Raw genomic sequence first — 11,104 nt, forward strand, 5'->3', positions numbered from 1 at the left:
GGGTTCCTATAGAAACAGGTGGATGCCTAGGGCTCTTATCCAGCCAGTATGGTTGAGTTGGCTAGTTCCAGATTCAGTGAGAGACCCTGACTCAAAATGTAAGATGAAGATGGGACTTAATGTTGACCTCTGCCCTTTACATGTCTGTGCACAAACATGCATGCACACCTACCAAATGTACATGTGCACACACAAGTGCGCATACTCCCACCACACACACACACACACACACACAGCTCCAAAGTTTCTTCTTAGCTCTTTGGTGACAAATGTCCTCGTCCTACGAATATACTGTTTACATTTCTTCATTTTTTTATTACATGTTTTATATTTCAGCAATCTGAAAAATGTGACTGTGTTTTTATTAAACACATTTATTAAAATATACTCATTTTTTTTTATCTTGTTGAATTATTTTTAAAATGCAGAGCAATAAGAACTTCTAAATGTTTAGTAATCATAGAGTCAGGTTACAGAATGCTTACAAAGTAAACATTTATGCATGGTTTTGCACCTGAACAATGGACTTCATACCTTCTCCTGTCCAGTGTGTCCAAATGTAGTCCTCTTCTCAATGAAAAGGCCCCAGTGCTATGAGCTAAATTATTCCCTAATGTGAGTATCTGAATCCTAACCCTTGTACCACAGTAGGTGACCGCATTTGAAAGTGTGACCTTTAAGGAGGTGGTGGTATAGTTAAAATGAGGTTGCTAGAGTGGGTTCTTAGTCAACTTGAAGGGAAATTAGGTCAAAGATACAGAAACAACTCTATACAAAGACACAGGCAAGAGGGATAGAAGCCAATGAGAATGGCCTCAGAAGAGTCTAGCCTGAGGACTTCTTGATCTTAAGAGTTTCAGCTGCCAGAGCTGTAGGAAAATGAGTATCTGGTGTGTACACCATACATGTAGGATGTTGCTATGGCAGTTGGAGGCAGCAAACAGAGCAGATCTGTTTTACCCAGAGCTATAGGGCTGGAGTCAGAGTGATCTCAGGCTGGAATTTTGGGGGGAAGACTGTGATCCAGTAGGCATGGCTTGCTCATTCACAATGCTCTGTGATATTGTGGAATCCATGATAACTTATTTATCCTTTTAATATAGAGTGACTTTCAGTTCTTATATGGAATGAAGACTTTTTGCATATTATCTGATTCATAGATGGGATGATTGAGCTCTAATATATGTATATAGTTGAATTTTTATAGATTTTGCTAACACTTTACTGAGATGGTAATATATACCCCGCAAAAGCTGTATACTCCAGTTGGTCCACAATCTTTTCAGTATTAGGCATTTTCTGTATTTCTCATTTTGGCCAATCTGGCATGTATTGATCTTTCTTCACTGTGACTTTTGTTTCTATGAGTCTGAACGCTCATCTGTGGGCTAGCATGGGGACAGTTTTGATAAGACTCCAAGTGTCTTAAAAGATGCACCTTTTATAATGCTGGTGTGCTGCCCTGTGCTTCCCAGCTCTGTCAGACTGGATCTCCCACTTTCCTGTCCCTTCTACATTCTTAGGTTTTGTAATAAAATGTTTAGTTATTATTAATTTATTGCTTCAGTCTTAATATGCCAGTTATTGATTTATATATTTTAAGGTTTAGTGGTTTGCTGTATATGCCTCAATAAACTGGGACTTCTTTTATTTTTGAATGTTTTTTTTTTTTTTCTTTCAGTGACTCTTCACTGAGGTCAGCTTTGTCTTGTTAGTATAATTAGATCAGTGGTTTTTGTGGTTAATATCTCTTATAGTTTTTCATTTTAAAATTGTTTCTTTTATAAAAATTGCATTTATTATTTTGTGAGTATGCATGTGTATGTGTGTGTGGGTATGTGTGCTGAGGTGTGAGTAGACTGCTAAATGTTTGGGAGTCTGTTCTCTCGGACACATGGCTTCCAGGGATCTAACTCAGGTTATCAGGCTTGGCGGCAAAACCTTGATGAGCAGTCCCACTGGCTGTACATTTAAGGTGAAGTTTGGCCATTGTTTACCGTGACTTTAAGAAGTCCAACTCAACAAGCCTTGTCTTAATCAGAGTCCCCACACTGCTTACATTTAATTAAACAGTGCCCTTACTTCATCATCTTACTAGATATTTTTTAATTATCATTTTTATTTTTGTTTCTTATCTTCTTTGTATTAATTGAACATTTTTATAGTTTCCTATTTATGTTCTATGGCTTGGTAGTTTATTACTGTTCTTTTTCACTGCTTAAATAGAGATTAAAGCATGAGTCTGTGATTTATTGCTTTTAAACTTGGAGTTGTGTCTGCACTTTCCAACAACACATAGGCTCTTTTCCCATCTTTTGATCTATCGGTTGTCATGTTCTTGGCATTTTTGAGACCACACAGTGTGTCAGACAACAATTAGCATCCGTGCACACGTATTACATTTATTCTTTTTGGTATTTTAAAGAATTTATTCTTTTGGGTATTTTAAAAACCTTTTTTTTCTGGGCATGGTGGCTCATGCTTTTAATCTCAACACTTGGAAGGTGGAGGCAGGCAGATCTCTGAGTTCAAGACCAGCCTGGTCTATATAGTGAATTCCAGGACAGCCAAGGCTATGTAGAGAGACTGTCTCAAAACAATACAAAGGAAAAGAAATAAACTCCTATTTCTTAAAGTTCACAGCACAGTTCACAGGTGATCAGCTAAATTTTTATACACCTGAAAATATTTATTTTGCTTTAAAATGTGAAGTTAGTAGAATTCTATTTTGATACCTTTTCCTCTCTCACTGATTTTTTTTTTAACTCTCTCATGTTACTTTCTTCAGTTTCTAATATTTGCATCAAGTAGTCAGCCATCAGTCTTTTTTTTTTTTTTAATTGAGCAAAAGTCTTTTTTTTTTTCTCAGGATTCATTTAATATTTTCTCTACACCTCAGAATCTCTGGTGTTTTGTAGTTTCAATTTTTGTATACCTATGCAAGCATTGTATTTTTTTTTATTTTGTGGTCCTTAAAACTATATGAGACTGTGTTTTAGTATTCTCTAGAAACCGATGAAAATTCCTCCCAGTTTCTCAAATATTGTTTGTATTCCACTGTGGGGCTCTCTCCCAGTCTACACATTATACTTCAGATGCACGTTGTATGCACACTACGTCTGGGGAGATACAAGCATGTCTGTTTACCCCAGCTAGAGAACCAAACACCATCAAAAGTCCAACTTGGTGAACGGATGTGTTTTATTGGGGTCATTTATGGGATTGTGGGCAAAGGGGTTATTTTACTGAAGCGGGAAGGACTCGAAGGCAGCTGCCTCGTCACAAAGTAACCCAGCAGAGGTGATGACTCAAGGATACTGCACAAAGTGCATGCAGCCTGTCAGGTCAGTGTCTCGTCCATGCTGTCGAGTTGGTCTGAACCTCAGTATACTACGCAGCTTGGCTGATTCAAGCCTCTTCAGGCAGCCTGGCTTGTCTGAGAGTCTCAGCAGTGCTTGTATAAGCTTCGTGGGGGCGAGGTGTCTAATGCCTCAGGCCGCTTTCAGGGACTTCCTACAGCTTTAGAGTTACTTACCTGCAGAGCCTCAGTGAGTCTCACTTTACAGCATCCCGAGTTTTAAGGTTTTCCCAAGATGCTCAGATAGGGATGCAAACACCACAATAGGGAGCTAACGGTCCATTCTGCTTCCTGAAGCCCATTCTGTACGTTTACCCTGTAGTGTGCATTCAATCTAGTTCTTACTTCTTGACCTGCTAATCCATTCAGTCTCCTTTTATCAATATTTACTACTCGATCAAACCAACGTATTGGGTTCTTAACGTATTTTATTTAATTCTAGTTTTTCGAAATCAAACTTTTTATCTCACCTTTTCCCCTAGATTTTTTTTGTTTTGTTTTGTTTTGTTTTGTTGTTTTTTGTTTGTTTGTTTGTTTTTCGAGACAGGGTTTCTCTGTGTAGCCCTGGCTGTCCTGGAACTCACTCTGTAGACCAGGCTGCCTCTGTCTCCGGAGTGCTGGGATTAAAGGCGTGCGCCACCACTCCCGGCTTCCCCTAGATTTTTATTTTATTTTATTTTCAGTTGAAAGTCCTTGTCTTTTTACGGGGACTTTCCTTGTCAGTGATCACGTACTTGCCTAACATGGGCGAGACTTTCTGTGTAATCGTAAGCCATTGTCAAAGAGTCTTGTAATTTAAAAATCTATTAACTGTAATTACTTTAAACTCTGTTTGAGTTTCCCATGGAACTATTTTATGTTTTCTCCAGTTTCTTCCTTGTTTTTTTATTTATTTTTTAAATTCTCTATGTTTTTTTGTTTTCAATGTGACTTTGTAAAGATGGAAGGATTTAAAGATAATTTGGGCATTCTGACACACTTTAGCTTTGAGCAATCAGAAAAATAAAAAAAAAAAAAAATCAAAGACTCTGCCTTCCTGCCACTGAGCATTTTTCAGTGATGGTGAGACCCGTTCTAGTCCCCCTTTCCTTTAGCCCAGAGAGAGCATGGCTTGTCCAGCATCCCATAGAGTACTTGAGGCTCTTGAGACTTTCTTCTGTGACGGGAACTGAGCACTTTCCTCCACCTGCATTTGAGACCATTGGCCACAGTTTTCTTAGGTAGCAGTTTTCACTTGGCTTTACCCTCATGACTCTTAGTTGTGGATTGGCAACTATTCCTGCTATCCAGGCAGCAGTGAATTTTGCAATTCTCATTCTCTCTTTCTCTCTCTCCCCCCCCCCCACTCTCTCTCATGTGTGTGTCTCTGTTCTTCCTTTCCTTTTGGAATCTTGGCTCCCAAAGTCCCATTTTGGTTTCTTGTTTTAAAACAGACTAGAAATACTTGCAGAGCTTTTCTTTTTTTACATTAGCAGACTAAATCTCATGAAAGGCTGCCCTGCTGCAGTAGGAAGTGAAGCCCACTAGTAGTATTTAGTGTCTTGCCATCCTGCAGAGGTTGGGGACATTGCAAATTTCCCGGTCAGCATGTTTTCTTCTCTGGACGATCCCATTCCACACCTTATGGGGCTGCCCTTTGCTTTGTAATAGACAGAACACCCCAGGAGTGGAGGCTTTAACATATCTGAAAATAATTGCCTGGTCTATGATTTGTTTTCATTTAAATTCTTTATTTTGTTACTCTATACACAGAAAGTTTAAATATGAATAAAGTGTCAAACATATTTTCCTATATTGTCTGTGGGATTAATGATCAATCTGAGAAAGTCTTCTGTATCCTAATGTTATAAATAACTTTCTAGGTTTTCATCTCAAAGTTTCTGCAGTTTCGGGTTTCCCAGGCCTTTGCCCTTCAGTACTTTATTAGCTAGGGACAGCCACCTGTTCTATCTAGCACCACCCATCAACATATCAAGCACTCCTCCCAAACTTGGTAATGACAATGTGTTTTACTAAAACATAATTTATCATTTAAAATGTTACCAGTATCATTTCTATACTCATATAAACTTGTTAAACAGAGTGATATCACAAATTCTACAGAATTTTTAAATCTCAAAAACATACATGCATCACAAAAATTAAAAGCAAGAAAATACTTGTTAATGAATCTATTGAAATCAAAAGCATTATATATTTACATACAACATAACTCTTTTCACCTATCACAAAGCCTACACTGATAAAGTGTTCTATAATCAGTATATTCATATAATAGATGACTGTTGTAATCACTAATAACAACTTAATCGACTGGTTTTGTGCCATCGTATGGGTCCTACAGTTAGCTATAATTTGTTCAAATCTACATAAAATCTTTGGCATATTGGACTTACACCATTCTTCCCTGGATAATGACTGTGCCCTCAAAGGGTAATGTTCTTTATGTGGTTCTCTGATGGCTAAAATGTGTCTCACATAAATTACTTAAAGATCAGTTAATGAGCTGAGCTCTGTGCATGTGAAAGCCAACAGCAATAATAGAAATGGTGTTTATTTTATAGTCCAGAAACTGCATTTTAAACACTAGTGTATGTTTATATGATAGCTCTATTAAATATAAACGCGTCGCATTACATGGGGAAGTCCTTTGCATGGCTTTTTATATGGTCTAAATAGCATGCCCAGCCCTGCAAATCCTCACACGAGACACTTTTAGAACTTTATTTATGTTAAAGACATAACAAACTAGCAACTAGAAAACCATAATGGGCACAAACGGCTAATAAAAATGAGATTGTTGAAAATTCTTCTTAAAAGAAACTTAGGAACTAGCCTTGGTAAAACCTAAGTCATGGTTTGATGTCACTGAAATCCCACCACCCCACAATCACTGATGTCTGCCCCAAGGTGCTCCCTGGTCCCAGATACTTAGTTCTCCTATTATCCCAGCAGAGGAAAAAACTGCCATAGAGAGAGGGCTGATCAAGTGTAAAATGCTGCTTGGGCCGTTCCAGATCACTGTATATATGTGTGTACCAATGGGTAAAAAGATGCATAGCAATCCTGACTTTCTAACTTAGTAGCATCTCCTAAGGAGTGTTACTCATTCATTACCAGATGATACACAAGTAATGTAAGAACAGAGGCGGTGCCCAATCATCGTTAGAGAGGCTCCCTCCTGCAGCTGATGGGAGCTGTGGGAAGCCGCAAATGCCATTACAAGAGATGTGGGAAGCCCCAAATGCCATTACAAAATGGCGCTTGGTTTCAATAAGCCGACACCCATGAATATGGGTAAACAACCAATGTGCGCATGTGCCATAGAGTTTTTTGCTGAGTCACTGCCTGACCCGAGGCATGTGAATGAGGTGCTGAGGGCACAACCAATCAGGTGTGGACACGTCACCCCTAGGCCTATATAAGCAGCACCAGTTCTGGGGCTCGGGGTCTTTCGCCTATGCAGTCAATGCTCTCCCAATAAACGTGTTGCAGAAGGATCCTGCTGTGGCGTCTTTCTTGCTGGTGAGTCAGGCGTCTCACAGGAGCAGATGCAGAGACACATAGACAAACATTAGGCAGAGCTTGGGGAATCCTGCAGAAGAGGAGGAAGGATTGTAGAAGCCAGAAGGGTTGAGGACACCAGGAGAACATGGCCCATTGAATGGAGAAAACAGGGCTCATAAGGGCTCACAGAAACTGAAGTGTCAATACGGGGAGCCTTCATGAATCTGTGCTAAGTCCTCTGCATACCCGCTGTTATTGTCTAACTTGGGGTGTTTGTGGGAGTATCCCTGACTCTTTTGCCTGCTCTTGGGACTCTTTTCCTCCTCCTGGGTTTGCCTTGTGCAGCCATGATATAAAGAGTTGTGACTAGTCTTAAGGCATCTTGTTATGCTGTGTGTGGTGGATATCCCTGGGAGGTCTGATCTTTTCAGAGGGGAAACAGAGGAGGAGTGGGTCTGGGGGAGAGGGAAGGTGACAGGGGAACTAGGAGGAGAGGCTTCAGTGGGGATGTATTGTATGAGAGGAGAATTAAAATACGGAGTGAAGCAGATTTAAAAAAAAAAAAGCTATTACTTTGTGTGCACAGGGAGGTGGGAGCCCCATTGAAAATAGCTTGAAAACAGCTCACCTGCTGTTACTGGGTAGGCAGGCTAAAACCTTTCAACAGTCAGAGTTGGACTCTGCTTTCAGAGTCAGCAACCATGCTTCTCATCCAGTGTGGAAATTCCTTTTTCAGGACCTAGAAAATGGTTGCCAACCTATTTTCTTCCTCTTGGTGTTAAGAAACTTATAACCAGCTTCATTCTCAACAGGACTGTTCCTAACCCCCACCCAGCCCCTTTTGCTTGATTTATGCAAATATGTCACTTAGGGGAAAATGGTCATCCAAGAACAGCTGGCTCCTTGTAGAAGTTTTCCATTGCTGTTCTTGGAATTTTCCTCTGTGCCAGAGAGGAATTATTAATGCACAATTACGTGTATGTGTATTTGTGTGTGTGTGTGTGTGTGTGTTTAGCAGTGCCCCTGTTCTGTTCCTAAGCCTTTGCTTACTTAGTGAAAAAGAGAACTGGAAGCTCCCCGAGGCTCTAAACACCAGAAGAGCACAGAGGCCATTGTGGGGAACCACAAAGAGGCCACCAAGCCGAGCCAGCTACAGTGGTAAGAGTTTGGGAAGGAAAGGGCCATGTTGGAGCAATTGCCAATGCTTCAGTGAACACTGTTCCATAACCAGCTTTTCTTCTTCTAGGAGAAAGCACTAAATGTAGGATTGATGGCTCAAAATGTATGTACTGTTTCTATTTTAATGATATATCTAAACGTCTTTCTTGAAATCCTTTTTCTATTTTTTGTGTGCGCTATACATGTGGTGTGTGTGTGTGGTGTGTGTGTGTGTGTGTATTGCATACACTCATGGTCCTGAGGTTGAAACTGGGATCATCCTATATTGTCTTCCTTCATATTCATTGATGTTTGGTCCCTCAGTGACACCCACAGCTCACTGATATGCCTGTCTCACTGAACCGTTTACCCTGGGCATCTCTTGTTACTCTTTCCAAGGCTGGAATTACAGGCTGGTTACCATGACCACCCAGCATTTTTTTGTGGGTTCTAGGGATCTGAACTCATTCCCCACATTTGCAGGGCAAGCACTTTAACCACTGAATGGTCTCCCCCAGCCCTGAAATCCTTCTTAATCAAATACACAGGAGCACACACCTCATGTTTTAAATGACCAGATTTTATAAATTTTCATATTTTTCCTGCCACTTTGTTAGATTTTTGATGCTGCAACACAAACCTGAAACAAGTTTTACAAGGGAGAAGGTGTTAGTCCATGCTCACTTAGTCCATTGGCCATAGTATGAATTTTCAATCCTAATAAGCCCATATAAAAGACACACAATCCAGATATTTTATTTATAAGCTAAAGCCTAGATTGGGCACATCTAGGGATAGACTAACTTATTCCTCAGCTATAATGCTCCTTGTTACTTGCTGTTTCTCTTGGCCACACAGTTCTCATCTATGGCAGCTTTCACTTATTCCATCTTCCTCCTCTTCCTCTATCTCTCCCACATGCAACCTCCTCTCGACCTCCAAGTCTACCTTTCTCCCTTCACTGCCCAATCACAGGCTCTAGCCTTTTATTGATCAGTTAATTTGAGGAGAAGGCTCACATGGCATCACTTGAGAATGTGAGGATATTCTCATTGGGGGCAAGCCCATCTAGAGGAACGAGTACTTCACATTAGAATACAGGCAGCATCAGACCAACCCACCACAATTGGCTTTGATCACGAAGCCAAGACAAACACTAAAACTGTATAACATCTAGAAGAAAACATGGGGACCTTTGTGATCTTTGGTTGGGCAACTATTTCTTACATGACAAAATCTCAATGCAGGATAGAATTAGTTAGCAACTTGACTATCATAAAATTGAAGTCAATTGGTCTTTGAGAACACTATTAATAATGTATAACCCTATAGCATTTTAGGACATGCACACTCATGTAGACCCGGGGAAGGATGGCACGGAGGTGGAGACATAAGACTTTGAGCTTGAGAATGTATTAGAAGCAGGATCTGTAAAGTGAGGCGGTTTCTGAGTGAAATGACCATGTCAAATACCGAAGGGATAATTCAAATGTTACACTTTAAGTATGTGTTTCCCTCTCTTGACTATCACCCAGTAAAGCTGTTAAAAAATTTCTGCATGCTGACTGGATTATAAAAATTATTTATTCAGTTACAAATCTAAGGTAACCTCGGTACTTTCATTCAAGTAAGCCCTCTGTTTTAATTTTGAAACTGTCTGAATAATTTATACTTATTACAGGTTTGTCTTTAAATGAGTCTTTCCTTCCTTCCTTTCTCCCTTCCTTCCTTTCTTTCTCTCTCTCTCTCTCTCTTTCTTTCTTTCTTTCTTTCTTTCTTTCTTTCTTTCTTTCTTTCTTTCTTTCTTTCTTTCTTTCTTTTTGTGTGCATGTGTGATTGCATGTGCATTAGGAGATAAGTGGAGGAATACTGCCACCTCCCTCTGCCAATCTATACCTTGAAACACAGTCTCTCCATGAAACAGAAGCTAGACAATTTGACAAGGCTGCCTGACCACTAACTCCCAGGATATTCTCTATGGCTACGCTCTCTATAGCTAGTGTTACAGGAAGACACATTCATGCCTACTCTCATATGTGTGCTGGTTGTTTGAACTCAGGTCCTCAATTTGCATGCCAAATGCTCTTACCCGTGGATCCATTTGTATTAGTCAGGGTTCTCTATCAGAACAGAACTGATAGGCTGAAATGATATGGTGAAATATATGGGATTTATCACAGTGGCTCACAGGCTGTGGTCCAGCTAGTCCAACAATGGCTGTCTACCAGTGGAAGTCCAAGAATCCAGGAGTTGTAAGTTCACTAGGTTGGATGTCTTGTCTACTTCTCAGTTTATCCCAGAATGCCAAAGAAGTAGGCTCTAAAGCCAGTGATGGAATGTACTTGCCAGCAAGATCCAGATCCAGATCCAGATCCAGATCCAGATCCAGATCCAGATCCAGAGCCAGGGCAAGGGCAAGAGCAAGAGCAAGAGCAAGAGCAATCGAAGAGCAAGTTTCCTTCTTCCATGTCTGTTCTATAGACTGCCACCCAAAGGTGTGGCCCAGATTAAAGCTGGGTCTTCCCACTTCACAAGATATAATTAAGGAGACTCCCACACAGGTGTACCAGCTTGGGTTTTGATTGATTCTGGAGGTAGTGAAGTTGACAACCAAGAAGAGCTATCATACCATCTCTCTAGCCCTAAATTCATCTTTGCAGTATGACTCGAGTATTAGGCCCAGCACTGAGCTGAGCTCAGTATAAGTGATAGTGACCACTCACATCGCTCTATTTCTAGATTCTCCCTCGGGCAGCTCACTGCTTTCTTTACTCTGTTTCCAGGTTTGTGGTTGTACAGCACTGATGTTGTTGTTATCATTATTATCATTATTGTTGTTGTTGCTGCTGCTGTTTTTATTATTGCTATTATCATTATTATTGTTTTTTGCTAGTATCTTTGTTCTATGGGCTTACATTTTTGGTGAACTTCTTTAAGAAAAGATGGATAAAGCTGTTAAATAATCTTCTTTCACCATTTCCTCTTTCAGAAGCCCAGCAGTTCTTTGACTATATAACTGTGCAGGTCCTCCACAGACTCAGGCACGTAAACACTTGCTTCCCAGTTGGATGCTCCGTTTAG

Source organism: Mus caroli, chromosome 10, assembly GCF_900094665.2.
Source record: "Mus caroli chromosome 10, CAROLI_EIJ_v1.1, whole genome shotgun sequence".
In the NCBI taxonomy this organism is placed as follows: domain Eukaryota; kingdom Metazoa; phylum Chordata; class Mammalia; order Rodentia; family Muridae; genus Mus; species Mus caroli.